Source organism: Macaca fascicularis, chromosome 15 (assembly GCF_037993035.2).
Source record: "Macaca fascicularis isolate 582-1 chromosome 15, T2T-MFA8v1.1".
NCBI lineage: Eukaryota > Metazoa > Chordata > Mammalia > Primates > Cercopithecidae > Macaca > Macaca fascicularis.
In genome coordinates, this window is record NC_088389.1 from 112906928 (window position 1) to 112923590 (window position 16663).

The window sequence follows — 16663 nt, forward strand, 5'->3', positions numbered from 1 at the left end:
CTAATGTACAAGCTCCTTGAGGGAAGGCCATGTCTTATTGACGGTTGTAACCTGGTACCTAATATGGTGTCTGGACCATATAGGTCCACATGAAATGTTTGTTCAATGAATGAACAAATGAGTAATCAAAAGAGAAGGAGGAGCCAAGGATTTCACGCCCCATTAACTGAAGGAATGATGATGTCAGAGCTCTTACTCATCTCTTCAACAAATTCTACCTTAGTCTTAAAGAAAATACAGGATCCTTTTCTTTGTCAGGGCAAAAACAGTAGTGACAATAACTTCAAAACCTGAACTACTTTAACTATACCTGTTTCCCGAGCACTTAGAAGTCGACAGCTCTTCCAATCAGAGGAGTAATGGTCAGATTGTGTATGACAAGACTGAACCTAGTATGTATCAATTCTATCTTGGATAAATCATGTTAAGACAGAGGACTACCCACTTTTTCATTAAACAGCAGGTTTTTGCTACTTAAAAAGAACCTTTTTTTCCACTGGGAGAGGGTAAGGCAGGGAACAGGATGCCTTGATCCTGGGAAGAAGCAGCAACCTACTTTGTGTGTTGACTTTCTGTTTGTGAGATATATAGTCAGCATTTCTAATGAATCTGCTCGAAGCGGCTGGAATATTATGATTTATAGCACCTTCCCACTCTCTATCATAGCATTTTATTAGATGGATGGGAAGCTGGTAGTAATGAGGTTAGGAATGAGAAAACATCCATCAAGCCTTGCTACATCTTCTCAGGAAAGACAACACACTATCTCATATGTCACAGGCAGTGATCTAGGTCACGATGATATAAAATGCATGATTAAAACCAAGCATTTGACACTAGATAATAGGCATCTAGTTAAAAAATAGCTCTAGTGTTCCCGACTTTTAATTAAACCCAACTCGTAAATATGCACTGTGGTAAATATACTGCAGAATGGGCCTTGTTTATATTCCACCACATAACAATTACCTCCAGAATGGGTGCTTTATTTCACTACATGGTGTTATTAGTCAGGCGATGGACTGAAATACAAATGTTAAGCCAGTGATGTCAGACAGGCATGCCAGAGCAGAAGCATCCACCGACTCCTGCTGTCCCCTCCCACCTTCCTTGTTTTCATGCCTCCTTCCCTCTCCAATATCCTTTCACCCTCTCTACAAAGTTATCAATTTAAAATGAAACACATTTAGTCATTTCCAGCAATCTCTCACCATACCTTCGATTGCATCAGTGATAACTGGAAGAGAGAAGATGTTTTAAATGCATAACCATGGCATTCAGTAAATCTGTCCTATTAACAGGTTTATTCTTTGACAGATGATTCATTTCTGAGAAAGTTTTAAAGATATCAAATCTGGAACTAATTACTAATACTAATATAAATGCTAATGTAAAATTAGATGATGAGGGGGTGGGAAACAGGCTAATAAAGTAGTCTAAAATTTTTTTATTAAGTTCTTAGAAATTCTTGACTGATAGAATGGACCATGAACAGAACACTGGTGTAGGATCTCTGTCTCTCTGTGTCTCTCTCTCTCTCTCTCTCTCTCTGTCTCTCATCTATCTTTTAGAGGAGGGATCTTGCTCTGTTTCCCAGGCTGATATGAACTCCTGGGCTCAAGCAGTCCTCCTGCCTTAGCCTCTGAAGTAGCTGGGACTACACACATGTACCACTGTGCCAAGCCAGGCTCTAGATTTAACTCTAACATTAATTGATCATTTGACATTTATCTCGTCTGAAGATGAAACTTTGGTGAGTTTTCAAATTTGAAAAATGAGGGGATTAGTTAGGACCTTTTCTAATATCTCTTCCCTTTTAGTGTCTATGAATCTGTTAAATCAGTGTGTCCAAACTTCAATGTCGTACAGATCTCTTTGGGATCTTGTTAAGATGCAGATTTTGATTCAGCAGGTCTGAGATGGGACTTGAGATTCTGCATTTCTGACAGCCTCCCAGGAAATGCTGATGCCATTGGTCCACAGACTACACTTTGAGTAGCCAGTTGTTAAAATACAAGGATTATTTTTCACTGTTGCAACTTTTAAACTTCTGGGTCTTTCTTTTTCTCTCTCTCCAGTGTAATTACTTATTATTTGTGTAACGTCCATAGAACACCTTCCTTCTTTAAATGGTATGTTAGAACTGCTATCTTTTGGCTAGCTATATTAAGATCATTTCTGAATATATGATTACCCTCATGAAGTTCAGTTCAATTTAGTTAGTATTTCTCAAGTGTCACGATCTAATTTAGTAACCTATCCCTGTGATCAGACAACTCTCCGTCAAAGCAATTTCTCATCCCTTTAGATCCAACATGTTCACATTTAAGCTCGTTTATCTTTCTCTGATTTCAAAGGAGATGAGGAACAGCTCATCACCTGTGGAAGTCATGTGTCCTAAATTGGCGTGGACAGACCATGTGCCTTACGGCAAGAAACTTCTGTGAATAAACAGGAAGCCAACCAGCCAGGCCTGTCCCCTAAGACTTGTGTCTTCCCAGAACGGAGGAGCAAATGGTTTCATACCCAGGATAGTCAGGCTGTTAACCAGCCACAAACAGCTGTGTCTGGGCTGTTCTGTGCTGCCTGTGTGCACTTGGAATAAGGAGAGTGTATTCTCTTCTTAGGCTGCTATGAAGAACTACTGGAGAATGGGTGATTTATAAAGGAAAGAGGTTTAATTAGACTCACAGTTCCGCATGGCTGGGGAGGCCTCAGGAAACTTACATTCATGTCAGAAGGCACCTCTTCACAGGGTGGCAGGAGAGCAAATGAGAGCCAAGTGAAGAGGGAAGCCCCTGGTGAAACCATCTGACCTTGTGAGAACTTACTATCACAGGAATAGGATGGGGGAAACCGCCCCCATGATTCAATTACCTCCCACCGGGTCCCTCCCATGACTCCTGGGGATTATGGAAACCACAATTCAAGAGGAGGTTTGGGTGGAGACACAGCCAAACCACATCAGAGAGTTTCTTCCTGTGTGAGATTTAACTTATTATTTTATTTCTTTCTAATGCGAAGATTACACCTCTATTCTCCTTGCCTTTATTTTCATTCAGTTTTGATGTGATTGCTGTAATTATGTGTCAGCTATTACCAAGCACATTCTAATTACTCCATTTTTTTGCTAGGATTGCTGGTACTACATACCCTTTTGTTCATTAGTGAACTCTGAGGAGACTTCCTTGCACATGTCATGCTTTAGAGACAGTCTGATTTTACTTGATGAGTGATACTCAAAAGCACTATTATTTCGAACCAATTCACAAAATTAACATGTGATTTCAATTGGATTTTCCTAATGCAGTACAGCATTTTCCATTGCTAAATGTGTTATTGCTAGGAAAAAAAATATCAATGTCATTATTTAACAAGAGTACCAAAAAGAAAGAAAACAGTTATGAATCAATGTTGTGCTTTCAACTCTTAAAGATAGGAACCATGGTTTTTAAAATTCTCTTTTTTGTTTTCTTTTCTTTTCTTTTCTTTTTTTTTTTTTTTTTTTTTGAGACAGAGTCTCACTTTGTTGCCCAGACTGGAGTGCAGTGGCACAGTCTTGGCTCACTGCAATCTCTACCTACCAGGTTCAAGTGATTTTCCTGCGTCAGCCTCCCAGGTAGCTGGGATTACAGGCATGTGCCATCACACTCAGTTAATTTTTGTATTTTTAGTAGAGACAGGGTGTCACCATGTTGGCCAGGCTGATCTCGAACTCTTGACCTCAGATGATCCACCCGCCTTAGCCTCCCAAAGTCGGCTGAGATTACAGGCATGAGCCACTGCACCCAGCCAAATTTTCTTTTCTTTTTTTTTAAAGATAATTCTGAGTTCTTTATTGTTCTCAAACATACCTTCTACATGTACCTTCTTGGAGATGTCTCAAAAACTTTCTTTTATAACATACACAGCCCTGGTCCAGCACAGAATTTCACTGACATCTAGTCATTCCCCAACTGTCTGGATTATGCTTTTTAAAAAACTTTTAAGTTCAAAGGTACATGTGCAGGTTTGTTATACAGGTAGATTCATGTCACAGGGGTTTGTAGTATAGATTATTTAATAATGCAGGTATTAAGCCTAGTACCCATTAGTTATTTTTCCTGGTCCTCTCCCTCTTCCCCTCTTCCACCCTCAGGTAGGCCTCAGTGTCTGTGTTCCCCTCTATGTGTCCATGTGTTCTCATCATTTAGCTCCCACTTACAAGTGAGAACATGTGGCATTTGGTTTTCTGTTCTTGCATTAGTTTGCTATGGCTAATGGCCTCCAGCTCCATCCATGTTTTTGCAAAGGACATGATCTTGTTCTTTTTATAGCTGCGTAGTATCCATGTAACCAAAAAGCACTTGTACCCCAAAAGCTATTGAAATTTAAAAAATACTTTGAAAAGAAGGAAAAAATTAAAACATTTTTCAAAATAATAGAAAAAATAGAAGTACAATTTACAAAATTAAAAACTCATGTAACTGTACAACATGAAGAATAAGCCTAATGTAAAATCCTATGGACTTTAGTTCATAATGTATCACTTTTGGTTCATCAGTTGTAACAAGTATACCATATTAATGGAAGATGTTAATTGTATGGAAAACTGTGTATGGGGTGCGTGTTGTGGGAGGTGGGAGAGTAAATGAGGGTGGAAGACAAAGGTGTTATTGGGAGTTTCCCAAACTTTCTGCTCTTTTTTTTTTCTGTAAACCTACAACTGCCTAAAAGTCAAGTTTATTATCTTTACATATATATAAACTATCACGATCCACACAATATTTATTACAAATTGTCCCATTCTTGAATATAGATTGCTGAACTGTTTTCCATTTTACACAAAGAACTTTGCAAATTCAGCTTCAATTTCCATTTTTGATTGAAAAACATCAGTACCTAATCACCTTTCCAGAAATTCTCAGGTAGCCAGCATGCTTCCAAAATCTTCTCAACTCTTTAGAATCTTCCCGAGTCCTTCCCCACATCATTCTTCATGTTTCAGCAACCTTATACTTCTTTTAGTACCCCAAACACAACAGGTTCTATACCATCTTGGCATATTTTGTAATTTTTCTCTTCATTTTCTTCAAATAGCTGGTTCTTTCTGATTTTCCAGGTCTGGATTTCACTGTTTCCCCATGATAAGGTCTTCTAAGACCTTTCAATCTAAATTTGAGTTACCCTGAGCCCTGTATCCCCACCCCAAATATTTTCTATTATTATATTTTGTTGCCTTCATACCACTTACCACAATTTTAAATTACTTTTTTATTTTCTTACTTATTCACCATTGTTCTTGCCCACTAGACTATAAGATCCCTAAGAGCCTGGAACCGTATATTTTGTTCATTAGTAATTACCCAGCACCCTGAGCAGTGCTAGGCACAGAGTAGAAGCTCAGCAATGGGGCAATTGATGGAGAAAATGATTTCAATATAAGATATGTAGGAGATAAAATAATAAAAGTATATGTCATTAGTCACCTTTTTTGGTAATTAATTTGACAAACTTAATAAAATGGACAGTTTTCTTAAGGAAAATGTGAAGTGCTAAAAATAATGTAAGAGGGAATATTTGAATATTCCCTCTTGAATATTCCCTTGAATTTGAATATTCACAAAATAAATTAAGAAGGTTGTTAAAGAACTAACTCTGAAGAAAATACCAGGTAAAGAATATTTTAAGGATAATTTTCCCCAAACCTTCAAGGAAAAAAGCAATTTCTGTATTATTTTAAATGTTACTAAGCGTAGGAAAAGATGAATTGATCCCCAATTCAAATTTTATGAATAAAAAATATAGCCAGTTCTCTTAAGAACAAAGATTCAAAAATCCTAAATAAATAATAGTAATTCCAATATAGACTATATTAAAATAATCTGCTATTAATATTTTATTAAGTTTAGAAAAAGATGAATTGTTCCCCAGTTCATTTTATGAATTGCAAAAATAGCTAGCTTACTTAGGAATAAAGATTCAAAACCCCTAAATAAATAATATCGACTGAAATACAACATTATATTAAAATACTAATACATTGTGCACATGCTGACTTTATCTGAGACTTGCAAAGAAATTGTAAAAGTAAAAAATTTATTAAAACAATTCATCATATTAAGAGATCATAGAAAGAAAAATTTTGTGATCATCTCAGTGTATGCTAAAAGGCATTTGTGAAATTCAATTTCAATGTATGAAGAAAATGTTTTGTGAAACAGTAATAGAAGGATATATATTTGGTATGAAGGAAAGTATTCTAAACCTAATGCAAATATTTAAACTAACTGTAAAAAACTAAAGGAAGAGTAGAGTAATATTTGAAAGTACATTTTACCCCATAAGTCTCAATTTCCTTACCTGTAAGATAGAAATAAAAAACAGAATCTATTTTATAGGGTTGTGGTGAAGATTATATAAAGTTTGTAAATAGCTTAGCACAGTACCTCGCACATAACAAACATTAAATTTGCATTTATTTTCCCTATTTATTATTAAAATACTGAGGGTAATTTCATTTTCAATAAGTATATAGACGCTTAAGGCAATTTAAAAGGAAAGGAGTGAAGCAAGATGGTCAGAAGAGAGTATTATACTTGATTTTGGGTTGTGAGAGCCCAGAATAGTGAAGCTAAGGAGGGAGGGCCTTGGATTTAGAAGTTCACATTCCCAAACCTTGACACTGAATGACCTCATACTAAATCCATAAGCTGGGAAATGCTGAGGCCAGTTGACTAGACAAGAGGAACTATCATGGGAGTTACTCTGAGAAAGAACCAAAACACTGAATGTATTTCGCTTACCTAATCAAGCCAAACAAAGTATGTGTCTGGAGTCCTCACCTGGCCAGACTTTTTGAGAATCAAAATCATGTTGTCTGTGCCTTGAGACCTTGCTTGATAGTCATTTAGTTATAGGTTGAGGTAGTTTTGTGCCAATTTGGTGGTTTAAAATAGCATACTCCATTTGATTCCGTTTTCTAGGGAAGATGCTTTTGTGATATATCCCAGCATGCTGATGACCCCAAGGAAGACCACTGGATACCTAGCAAGGTAAGAAAGAGAATAGTTTCTGTTCCGAGATTTTTAGGTTTGAGGCTGGCCTAGGTAGGCCACGTTGGGCTGGGGATGCTGGAGAGTTATCATCCCTGTGACAAATATATGCCTACTAATAATGCAGGTCAATATTATTATTTAGTTTTGTCTTAGAATGTTTAGTCAGTAATATAATACAAGAAATGGAAACTGTAAAAGTAATCATGTAATTCTTACTTATTATTTATAATTATGGATTATTAATTGTATATTAGAAATATAATTATTTTTAATTTGTAGGATTGGTTACCTGGAAAAACTAAAAGAATTGATTGTAAGGCCCTGAGGTCTAATAGTAGAAATAGAGTTCAATAAGGGAATTCTCATATATAAGAATTCATAGAGTTCTTACAGATAGCAATAACTATCAAAAATATAAAGGAAAAAATGCCTTTCAGAATAACAACATAAATTTATTTAAGTGAAACTTGGGAGATCTCTTTTTAAAAAGTGCAAAACATTTAGTAAAGGACAAAAGAATTAAGTAGTTATCTACCCTATTCTCAGGTAGGAAGAATCAGGATTTAAAGATATCAGAGTGCCCTCAATTTATATCAGTTATGTAAGGTCAATAGTATAGTGCATTTTTGGTTCTACCTGATGAAATGATTTTGAAGTTATATAATATGATGAGCTATAATAACAGCTATAACATCAGTATAGAGAGGATAAGAGGTTTAATATATGCACTACCAAATATTAAAGTAAGTGATAAATATGCAATCAAAATAGTGTGTCAAGATTAGATCTATTAACAGAATAAAATCTAGTAATTGACACATATATATGTTAAAAACTGTATAGTAAGCAGAGGCTGGGTGTGGTGGCTCACACCTGTAATCCCAGCACTTTGGGAGGCTGAGGTGGCCAGATCATTTGCAACCAGGAGTTTGAGACCAGCCTGGCCAACATGTCGATACCCCATCTCTACTAAAAACACAAAAATTAGCCAGGTGTGGTGGCGGGAGGTGGAGGTTGCAGTGAGCTAAGATCATGCCACTGCACTCCAGCCTGGGCAACAGACTGAGACTGTCTCCCTTCAGAAAACCCCCAAAAATAAACCAAAAAAAGTGTATAGTAAGCAGAAATTATATTTAAAAAGGTACTGGAGATTTGGCTAATTAGTAACGACAACATAAGAAACAAATCAAACCATACTTTATATGATGAAATAACATTTAAATTTCAGATAGTTTATATATGTAAATATTAAAAATTAGATTACAAAGGTTACATTATAACCTTTGATTTATATGATATAATATAAAATATATACTGTATTATATAAACTTTATATTAGGATGTATTGTAAATTTATATGAATCAAAGATGTGGAAATCTTTTATAAACTTAATTCTTTCTTAAAAATTTATAAAACAGATGATTCAGATTCTGTAACTATTTAATGTTTTCTTAAATTCTTAAATTTAGGAAACTGAAATTTTAAATTAAAGAAAGTATACATTCTTAAAACTCACCGTAGTAAATAAGATATGAGGACCTGGAGGAAACCCAGAGAGACAGCAATTAAATGGGTCAAAATTAGCAAAGACAATTCTTCAGAGTCTGGAGATTCATCATGGGGTTTGCTACCTATTGAGGAATATTTATTTAATAAGATCTATGGACTCTTTCATGAAGGTGTGGCAGTTGAGTTAGGGACTGCCCCTGTTTATTTACAACTCTGTGTTCTGGAAAAGCTGTTCTATTCAGCAACAGTTGAGTGCTAGATCCCATATCCCTCAATTTCCTTGGGTAGGAGAGCTATACCTGGTAGACTGGGAAGCTGGTAAACATTGGCACATCCGATTTTTCACAGCCCCGTGCTACAGAAGACGATATGAGTGGGTGGCAGCAGTGTCCGTTCCTCCATTTCCAACTCTTATAAGGTATATAGTATCTGGATGAGGAAACTGGTGAAAAATACAGCCTGGCACGGTGGCTCACACCTGTAATCCCAGCACTTTGGGAGGCGGAGGCAGGCAGATCACGAGGTCAAGAGATCGAGACCATCCTGGCTAACATGGTGAAACCCCGTCTCTACTAAAAATACAAAAAAATGGGGGCGGAGCAAGATGGCCGAATAGGAGCAGCTCCAGTCTCCAACTCCCAGCGCCAGCGACACAGAAGACCGGTGATTTCTGCATTTTCAACTGAGGTACTGGGTTCATCTCACTGGGGAGTGCCGGACGATCGGAGCTGGTCAGCTGCTGCAGCCCGACCAGCGAGAGCTGAAGCAGGGCGAGGCATTGCCTCACCTGGGAAGCGCAAGGGGGAAGGGAGTCCCTTTTCCTAGCCAGGGGAACTGAGACACACAACACCTGGAAAATCGGGTAACTCCCACCCCAATACTGCGCTTTAGGAAACAGGCACACCAGGAGATCATATCCCACACCTGGCCGGGAGGGTCCCACACCCACGGAGCCTCCCTCGTTGCTAGTGCAGCAGTCTGTGATCTACCGGCAAGGCAGCAGCGAGGCTGGGGGAGGGGCGCCCGCCATTGCTGAGGCTTAGGTAGGTAAACAAAGCTGCTGGGAAGCTCGAACTGGGTGGAGCTCACAGCAGCTCAAGGAAACCTGCCTGTCTCTGTAGACTCCACCTCTGGGGACAGGGCACAGTAAACTAAGACACACAGACACCTCTGCACAGACGCAAACGACTCTGTCTGACAGCTTTGAAGAGAGCAGTGGATCTCCCAACACGGAGGTTGAGATCTGAGAAGGGACAGACTCCCTGCTCAAGCGGGTCCCTGACCCTGAGTAGCCTAACTGGGAGACATCCCCCACTAGGGGCAGTCTGACACCCCACACCTCACAGGGAGGAGTACACCCCTGAGAGGAAGCTTCCAAAGCAAGAATCAGACAGGTACACTCGCTGTTCAGAAATATTCTATCTTCTGCAGCCTCTGCTGCTGATACCCAGGCAAACAGGGTCTGGAGTGGACCTCAAGCAATCTCCAACAGACCTACAGCTGAGGGTCCTGACTGTTAGAAGGAAAACTATCAAACAGGAAGGACACCTACACCAAAACCCCATCAGTACATCACCATCATCAAAGACCAGAGGCAGATAAAACCACAAAGATGGGGAAAAAGCAGGGCAGAAAAGCTGGAAATTCAAAAAATAAGAGCGCATCTCCCCCGGCAAAGGAGCGCAGCTCATCGCCAGCAACGGATCAAAGCTGGACGGAGAATGACTTTGACGAGATGAGAGAAGAAGGCTTCAGTCCATCAAATTTCTCAGAGCTAAAGGAGGAATTACGTACCCAGCGCAAAGAAACTAAAAATCTTGAAAAAAAAGTGGAAGAATTGATGGCTAGAGTAATTAATGCAGAGAAGGTCCTAAACGAAATGAAAGAGATGAAAACCATGACACGAGAAATACGTGACAAATGCACAAGCTTCAGTAACCGACTCGATCAACTGGAAGAAAGAGTATCAGCGATTGAGGATCAAATGAATGAAATGAAGCGAGAAGAGAAACCAAAAGAAAAAAGAAGAAAAAGAAATGAACAAAGCCTGCAAGAAGTATGGGATTATGTAAAAAGACCAAATCTACGTCTGATTGGGGTGCCTGAAAGTGAGGGGGAAAATGGAACCAAGTTGGAAAACACTCTGCAGGATATCATCCAGGAGAACTTCCCCAACCTAGTAGGGCAGGCCAACATTCAAATCCAGGAAATACAGAGAACGCCACAAAGATACTCCTCGAGAAGAGCAACTCCAAGACACATAATTGCCAGATTCACCAAAGTTGAAATGAAGGAAAAAATCTTAAGGGCAGCCAGAGAGAAAGGTCGGGTTACCCACAAAGGGAAGCCCATCAGACTAACAGCAGATCTCTCAGCAGAAACTCTACAAGCCAGAAGAGAGTGGGGGCCAATATTCAACATTCTTAAAGAAAAGAATTTTAAACCCAGAATTTCATATCCAGCCAAACTAAGTTTCATAAGTGAAGGAGAAATAAAATCCTTTACAGATAAGCAAATGCTTAGAGATTTTGTCACCACTAGGCCTGCCTTACAAGAGATCCTGAAGGAAGCACTAAACATGGAAAGGAACAACCGGTACCAGCCATTGCAAAAACATGCCAAAATGTAAAGACCATTGAGGCTAGGAAGAAACTGCATCAACTAATGAGCAAAATAACCAGTTAATATCATAATGGCAGGATCAAGTTCATACATAACAATATTAACCTTAAATGTAAATGGACTAAATGCTCCAATTAAAAGACACAGACTGGCAAACTGGATAAAGAGTCAAGACCCATCAGTCTGCTGTATTCAGGAGACCCATCTCACACGCAGAGACATACATAGGCTCAAAATAAAGGGATGGAGGAAGATTTACCAAGCAAATGGAGAACAAAAAAAAGCAGGGGTTGCAATACTAGTCTCTGATAAAACAGACTTTAAACCATCAAAGATCAAAAGAGACAAAGAAGGCCATTACATAATGGTAAAGGGATCAATTCAACAGGAAGAGCTAACTATCCTAAATATATATGCACCCAATACAGGAGCACCCAGATTCATCAAGCAAGTCCTTAGAGACTTACAAAGAGACTTAGACTCCCATACAATAATAATGGGAGACTTCAACACTCCACTGTCAACATTAGACAGATCAACGAGACAGAAAGTTAACAAGGATATCCAGGAATTGAACTCATCTCTGCAGCAAGCAGACCTAATAGACATCTATAGAACTCTCCACCCCAAATCAACAGAATATACATTCTTCTCAGCACCACATCATACTTACTCCAAAATTGACCACGTAATTGGAAGTAAAGCACTCCTCAGCAAATGTACAAGAACAGAAATTATAACAAACTGTCTCTCAGACCACAGTGCAATCAAACTAGAACTCAGGACTAAGAAACTCAATCAAAACCGCTCAACTACATGGAAACTGAACAACCTGCTCCTGAATGACTACTGGGTACATAACGAAATGAAGGCAGAAATAAAGATGTTCTTTGAAACCAATGAGAACAAAGATACAACATACCAGAATCTCTGGGACACATTTAAAGCAGTGTGTAGAGGGAAATTTATAGCACTAAATGCCCACAAGAGAAAGCAGGAAAGATGTAAAATTGACACTCTAACATCGCAATTAAAAGAACTAGAGAAGCAAGAGCAAACACATTCGAAAGCTAGCAGAAGGCAAGAAATAACTAAGATCAGAGCAGAACTGAAGGAGATAGAGACACAAAAAACCCTCCAAAAAATCAATGAATCCAGGAGTTGGTTTTTTGAAAAGATCAACAAAATTGACAGACCACTAGCAAGACTAATAAAGAAGAAAAGAGAGAAGAATCAAATCGACGCAATTAAAAATGATCAAGGGGATATCACCACCGACCCCACAGAAATACAAACTACCATCAGAGAATACTATAAACACCTCTACGCAAATAAACTGGAAAATCTAGAAGAAATGGATAATTTCCTGGACACTTACACTCTTCCAAGACTAAACCAGGAAGAAGTTGAATCCCTGAATAGACCAATAGCAGGCTCTGAAATTGAGGCAACAATTAATAGCCTACCAACCAAAAAAAGTCCAGGACCAGATGGATTCACAGCTGAATTCTACCAGAGGTACAAAGAGGAGTTGGTACCATTTCTTCTGAAACTATTCCAATCAATAGAAAAAGAGGGAATCCTCCCTAACTCATTTTATGAGGCCAACATCATCCTGATACCAAAGCCTGGCAGAGACACAACAAAAAAAGAGAATTTTAGACCAATATCCCTGATGAACATCGATGCAAAAATCCTCAATAAAATACTGGCAAACCGGATTCAGCAACACATCAAAAAGCTTATCCACCATGATCAAGTGGGCTTCATCCCTGGGATGCAAGGCTGGTTCAACATTCGCAAATCAATAAACATAATCCAGCATATAAACAGAACCAAAGACAAGAACCACATGATTATCTCAATTGATGCAGAAAAGGCTTTTGACAAAATTCAACAGCCCTTCATGCTAAAAACGCTCAATAAATTCGGTATTGATGGAACGTACCTCAAAATAATAAGAGCTATTTATGACAAACCCACAGCCAATATCATACTGAATGGGCAAAAACTGGAAAAATTCCCTTTGAAAACTCGCACAAGACAGGGATGCCCTCTCTCACCACTCCTATTCAACATAGTGTTGGAAGTTCTGGCTAGGGCAATCAGGCAAGAGAAAGAAATCAAGGGTATTCAGTTAGGAAAAGAAGAAGTCAAATTGTCCCTGTTTGCAGATGACATGATTGTATATTTAGAAAACCCCATTGTCTCAGCCCAAAATCTCCTTAAGCTGATAAGCAACTTCAGCAAAGTCTCAGGATACAAAATTAATGTGCAAAAATCACAAGCATTCTTATACACCAGTAACAGACAAACAGAGAGCCAAATCAGGAATGAACTTCCATTCACAATTGCTTCAAAGAGAATAAAATACCTAGGAATCCAACTTACAAGGGATGTAAAGGACCTCTTCAAGGAGAACTACAAACCACTGCTCAGTGAAATCAAAGAGGACACAAACAAATGGAAGAACATACCATGCTTATGGATAGGAAGAATCAATATTGTGAAAATGGCCATACTGCCCAAGGTAATTTATAGATTCAATGCCATCCCCATCAAGCTACCAATGAGTTTCTTCACAGAATTGGAAAAAACTGCTTTAAAGTTCATATGGAACCAAAAAAGAGCCCGCATCTCCAAGACAATCCTAAGTCAAAAGAACAAAGCTGGAGGCATCACGCTACCTGACTTCAAACTATACTACAAGGCTACAGTAACCAAAACAGCATGGTACTGGTACCAAAACAGAGATATAGACCAATGGAACAGAACAGAGTCCTCAGAAATAATACCACACATCTACAGCCATTTGATCTTTGACAAACCTGAGAGAAACAAGAAATGGGGAAAGGATTCCCTATTTAATAAATGGTGCTGGGAAAATTGGCTAGCCATAAGTAGAAAGCTGAAACTGGATCCTTTCCTTACTCCTTATACGAAAATTAATTCAAGATGGATTAGAGACTTAAATGTTAGACCTAATACCATAAAAATCCTAGAGGAAAACCTAGGTAGTACCATTCAGGACATAGGCATGGGCAAAGATTTCATGTCTAAAACACCAAAAGCAATGGCAGCAAAAGCCAAAATTGACAAATGGGATCTCATTAAACTAAAGAGCTTCTGCACAGCAAAAGACACTACCATCAGAGTGAACAGGCAACCTACAGAATGGGAGAAAATTTTTGCAATCTACTCATCTGACAAAGGGCTAATATCCAGAACCTACAAAGAACTCAAACAAATTTACAAGAAAAAAACAAACAACCCCATCAAAAAGTGGGCAAAGGACATGAACAGACATTTCTCAAAAGAAGACATTCATACAGCCAACAGACACATGAAAAAATGCTCATCATCACTGGCCATCAGAGAAATGCAAATCAAAACCACCATGAGATACCATCTCACACCAGTTAGAATGGCAATCATTAAAAAGTCAGGAAACAACAGGTGCTGGAGAGGATGTGGAGAAATAGGAACACTTTTACACTGTTGGTGGGATTGTAAACTAGTTCAACCATTATGGAAAACAGTATGGCGATTCCTCAAGGATCTAGAACTAGATGTACCATATGACCCAGCCATCCCATTACTGGGTATATACCCAAAGGATTATAAATTATGCTGCTATAAAGACACATGCACACGTATGTTTATTGCAGCACTATTCACAATAGCAAAGACTTGGAATCAACCCAAATGTCCATCAGTGACAGATTGGATTAAGAAAATGTGGCACATATACACCATGGAATACTATGCAGCCATAAAAAAGGATGAGTTTGAGTCCTTTGTAGGGACTTGGATGCAGCTGGAATCCATCATTCTTAGCAAACTATCACGAGAACAGAAAACCAAACACCGCATGTTCTCACTCATAGGTGGGAACTGAACAATGAGATCACTCGGACTCAGGAAGGGGAACATCACACACCGGGGCCTATCATGGGGAGGGGGCAGGGGGGAGGGATTGCACTGGGAGTTATACCTGATGTAAATGACGAGTTGATGGGTGCAGCACAGCAACATGGCACAAGTATACATATGTAACAAACCTGCACGTTATGCACATGTACCCTACAACTTAAAGTATAATAATAATAAATAAATTAAAAAAAAAAAAAATACAAAAAAATTAGCCAGGCGCAGTGGCAGGGGCCTGTAGTCCCAGCTACTCGGAAGGCTGAGGCAGGAGAATGGTGTGAACCCCGGAAGCAGAGCTTGCAGTGAGCCGAGATTATACCACTGCACTCCAGCCTGGGTGACAGAGCGAGACTCTGTCTCAAAGAAAGAAAAAAATATTTGACAGTCCCTCAATTCTACACAGCTCTGTGTTGCGGGAGAGCTGCTCTACTGGGATTGGCAGCCAAGTGTCAGATCCCATCATCCCCAACTTCCTGGGGCAGAAAAGCTAATCTGGCTAGAATAGTAAGATGGCAAAACTCAGCAAATTTTATGCTCTTTGACTCTGGGCTGCAGAAGGTCTATACAGGGCTGTGATGGCAACTGGGTGGCAGAACCCCACCCCCACTATCCTCACACTCACACACTACTCCTTTTCTGTAGAGAGGATCCAGCTAGAGTGGTAAGTTCACTATTCTCTCTCAGGTCCTGCTTCATAACAAAATGTCTGCTTAGGGAAAGGGGAGAGTTAGAGAAATGCTGAAAGACTGGCCGTGACCCGTCTGTGCCAAAGATCCCCACAGTATTGCAATCAGACCGTGGAACAATTTATGCCTCAAGGTGTTAAAGCAATAGAGTGATCCACTAGCAATAAATGATGGATAACAGCTGGGTTGATACCAATAGAGTCAGACCTAGCAGAATCTTAACAGAGAGATTAAGGGAAGAAGAAAGTCAAAGAGAGCCTTGAAAAAATCATAGTTTTCCCTGGTGCCTAGGAAGACTGTGCACATGTCCAGGGCTACCTGCCTTGAGGAGCAACCAGAGAGACAGAACCATTAAGCTACCAGTTCCTGGTTGTATGCAGGGAAACTCATATACTTTGTAAACCATGAAAGCAATCTCTACCACATTCACAGATTGAAGAGTAAAAGGTGAAAACCCCACTGGTTCACGGGGCTTGTTAAAACCTCTGATCAATCAGCGTCTGATCACTAAATGGTGATAACACAGGATAACCTTCTAGGAAGCCAGGCCAAAAGATAAAAATAAAGAAAAAATATTTGAGTAGGAGCATCAGAGGCTGTATGCTGCAGAAAAAAATAGACTTTATTGAACTAGCCCAGCATCGCCATTAAGCAAATATAAAACAATCAACAAGAGAAGCCTCAGCTAGCCTGTGGACGTGGTTAAAATCAGTATGCAGAGCTGCTGCTATAGATAGACGCAGAGCAAGATGGCGCAATAGAAGGCTCCACTGATCGTCCCCTCTGCAAGGACGCCAAGTTCATAACTATCTACACAGAAGAAACACATTCATAAGAACCAAAAATCAGGTGAGCCCTCACAGTACCTGGTTTTAATG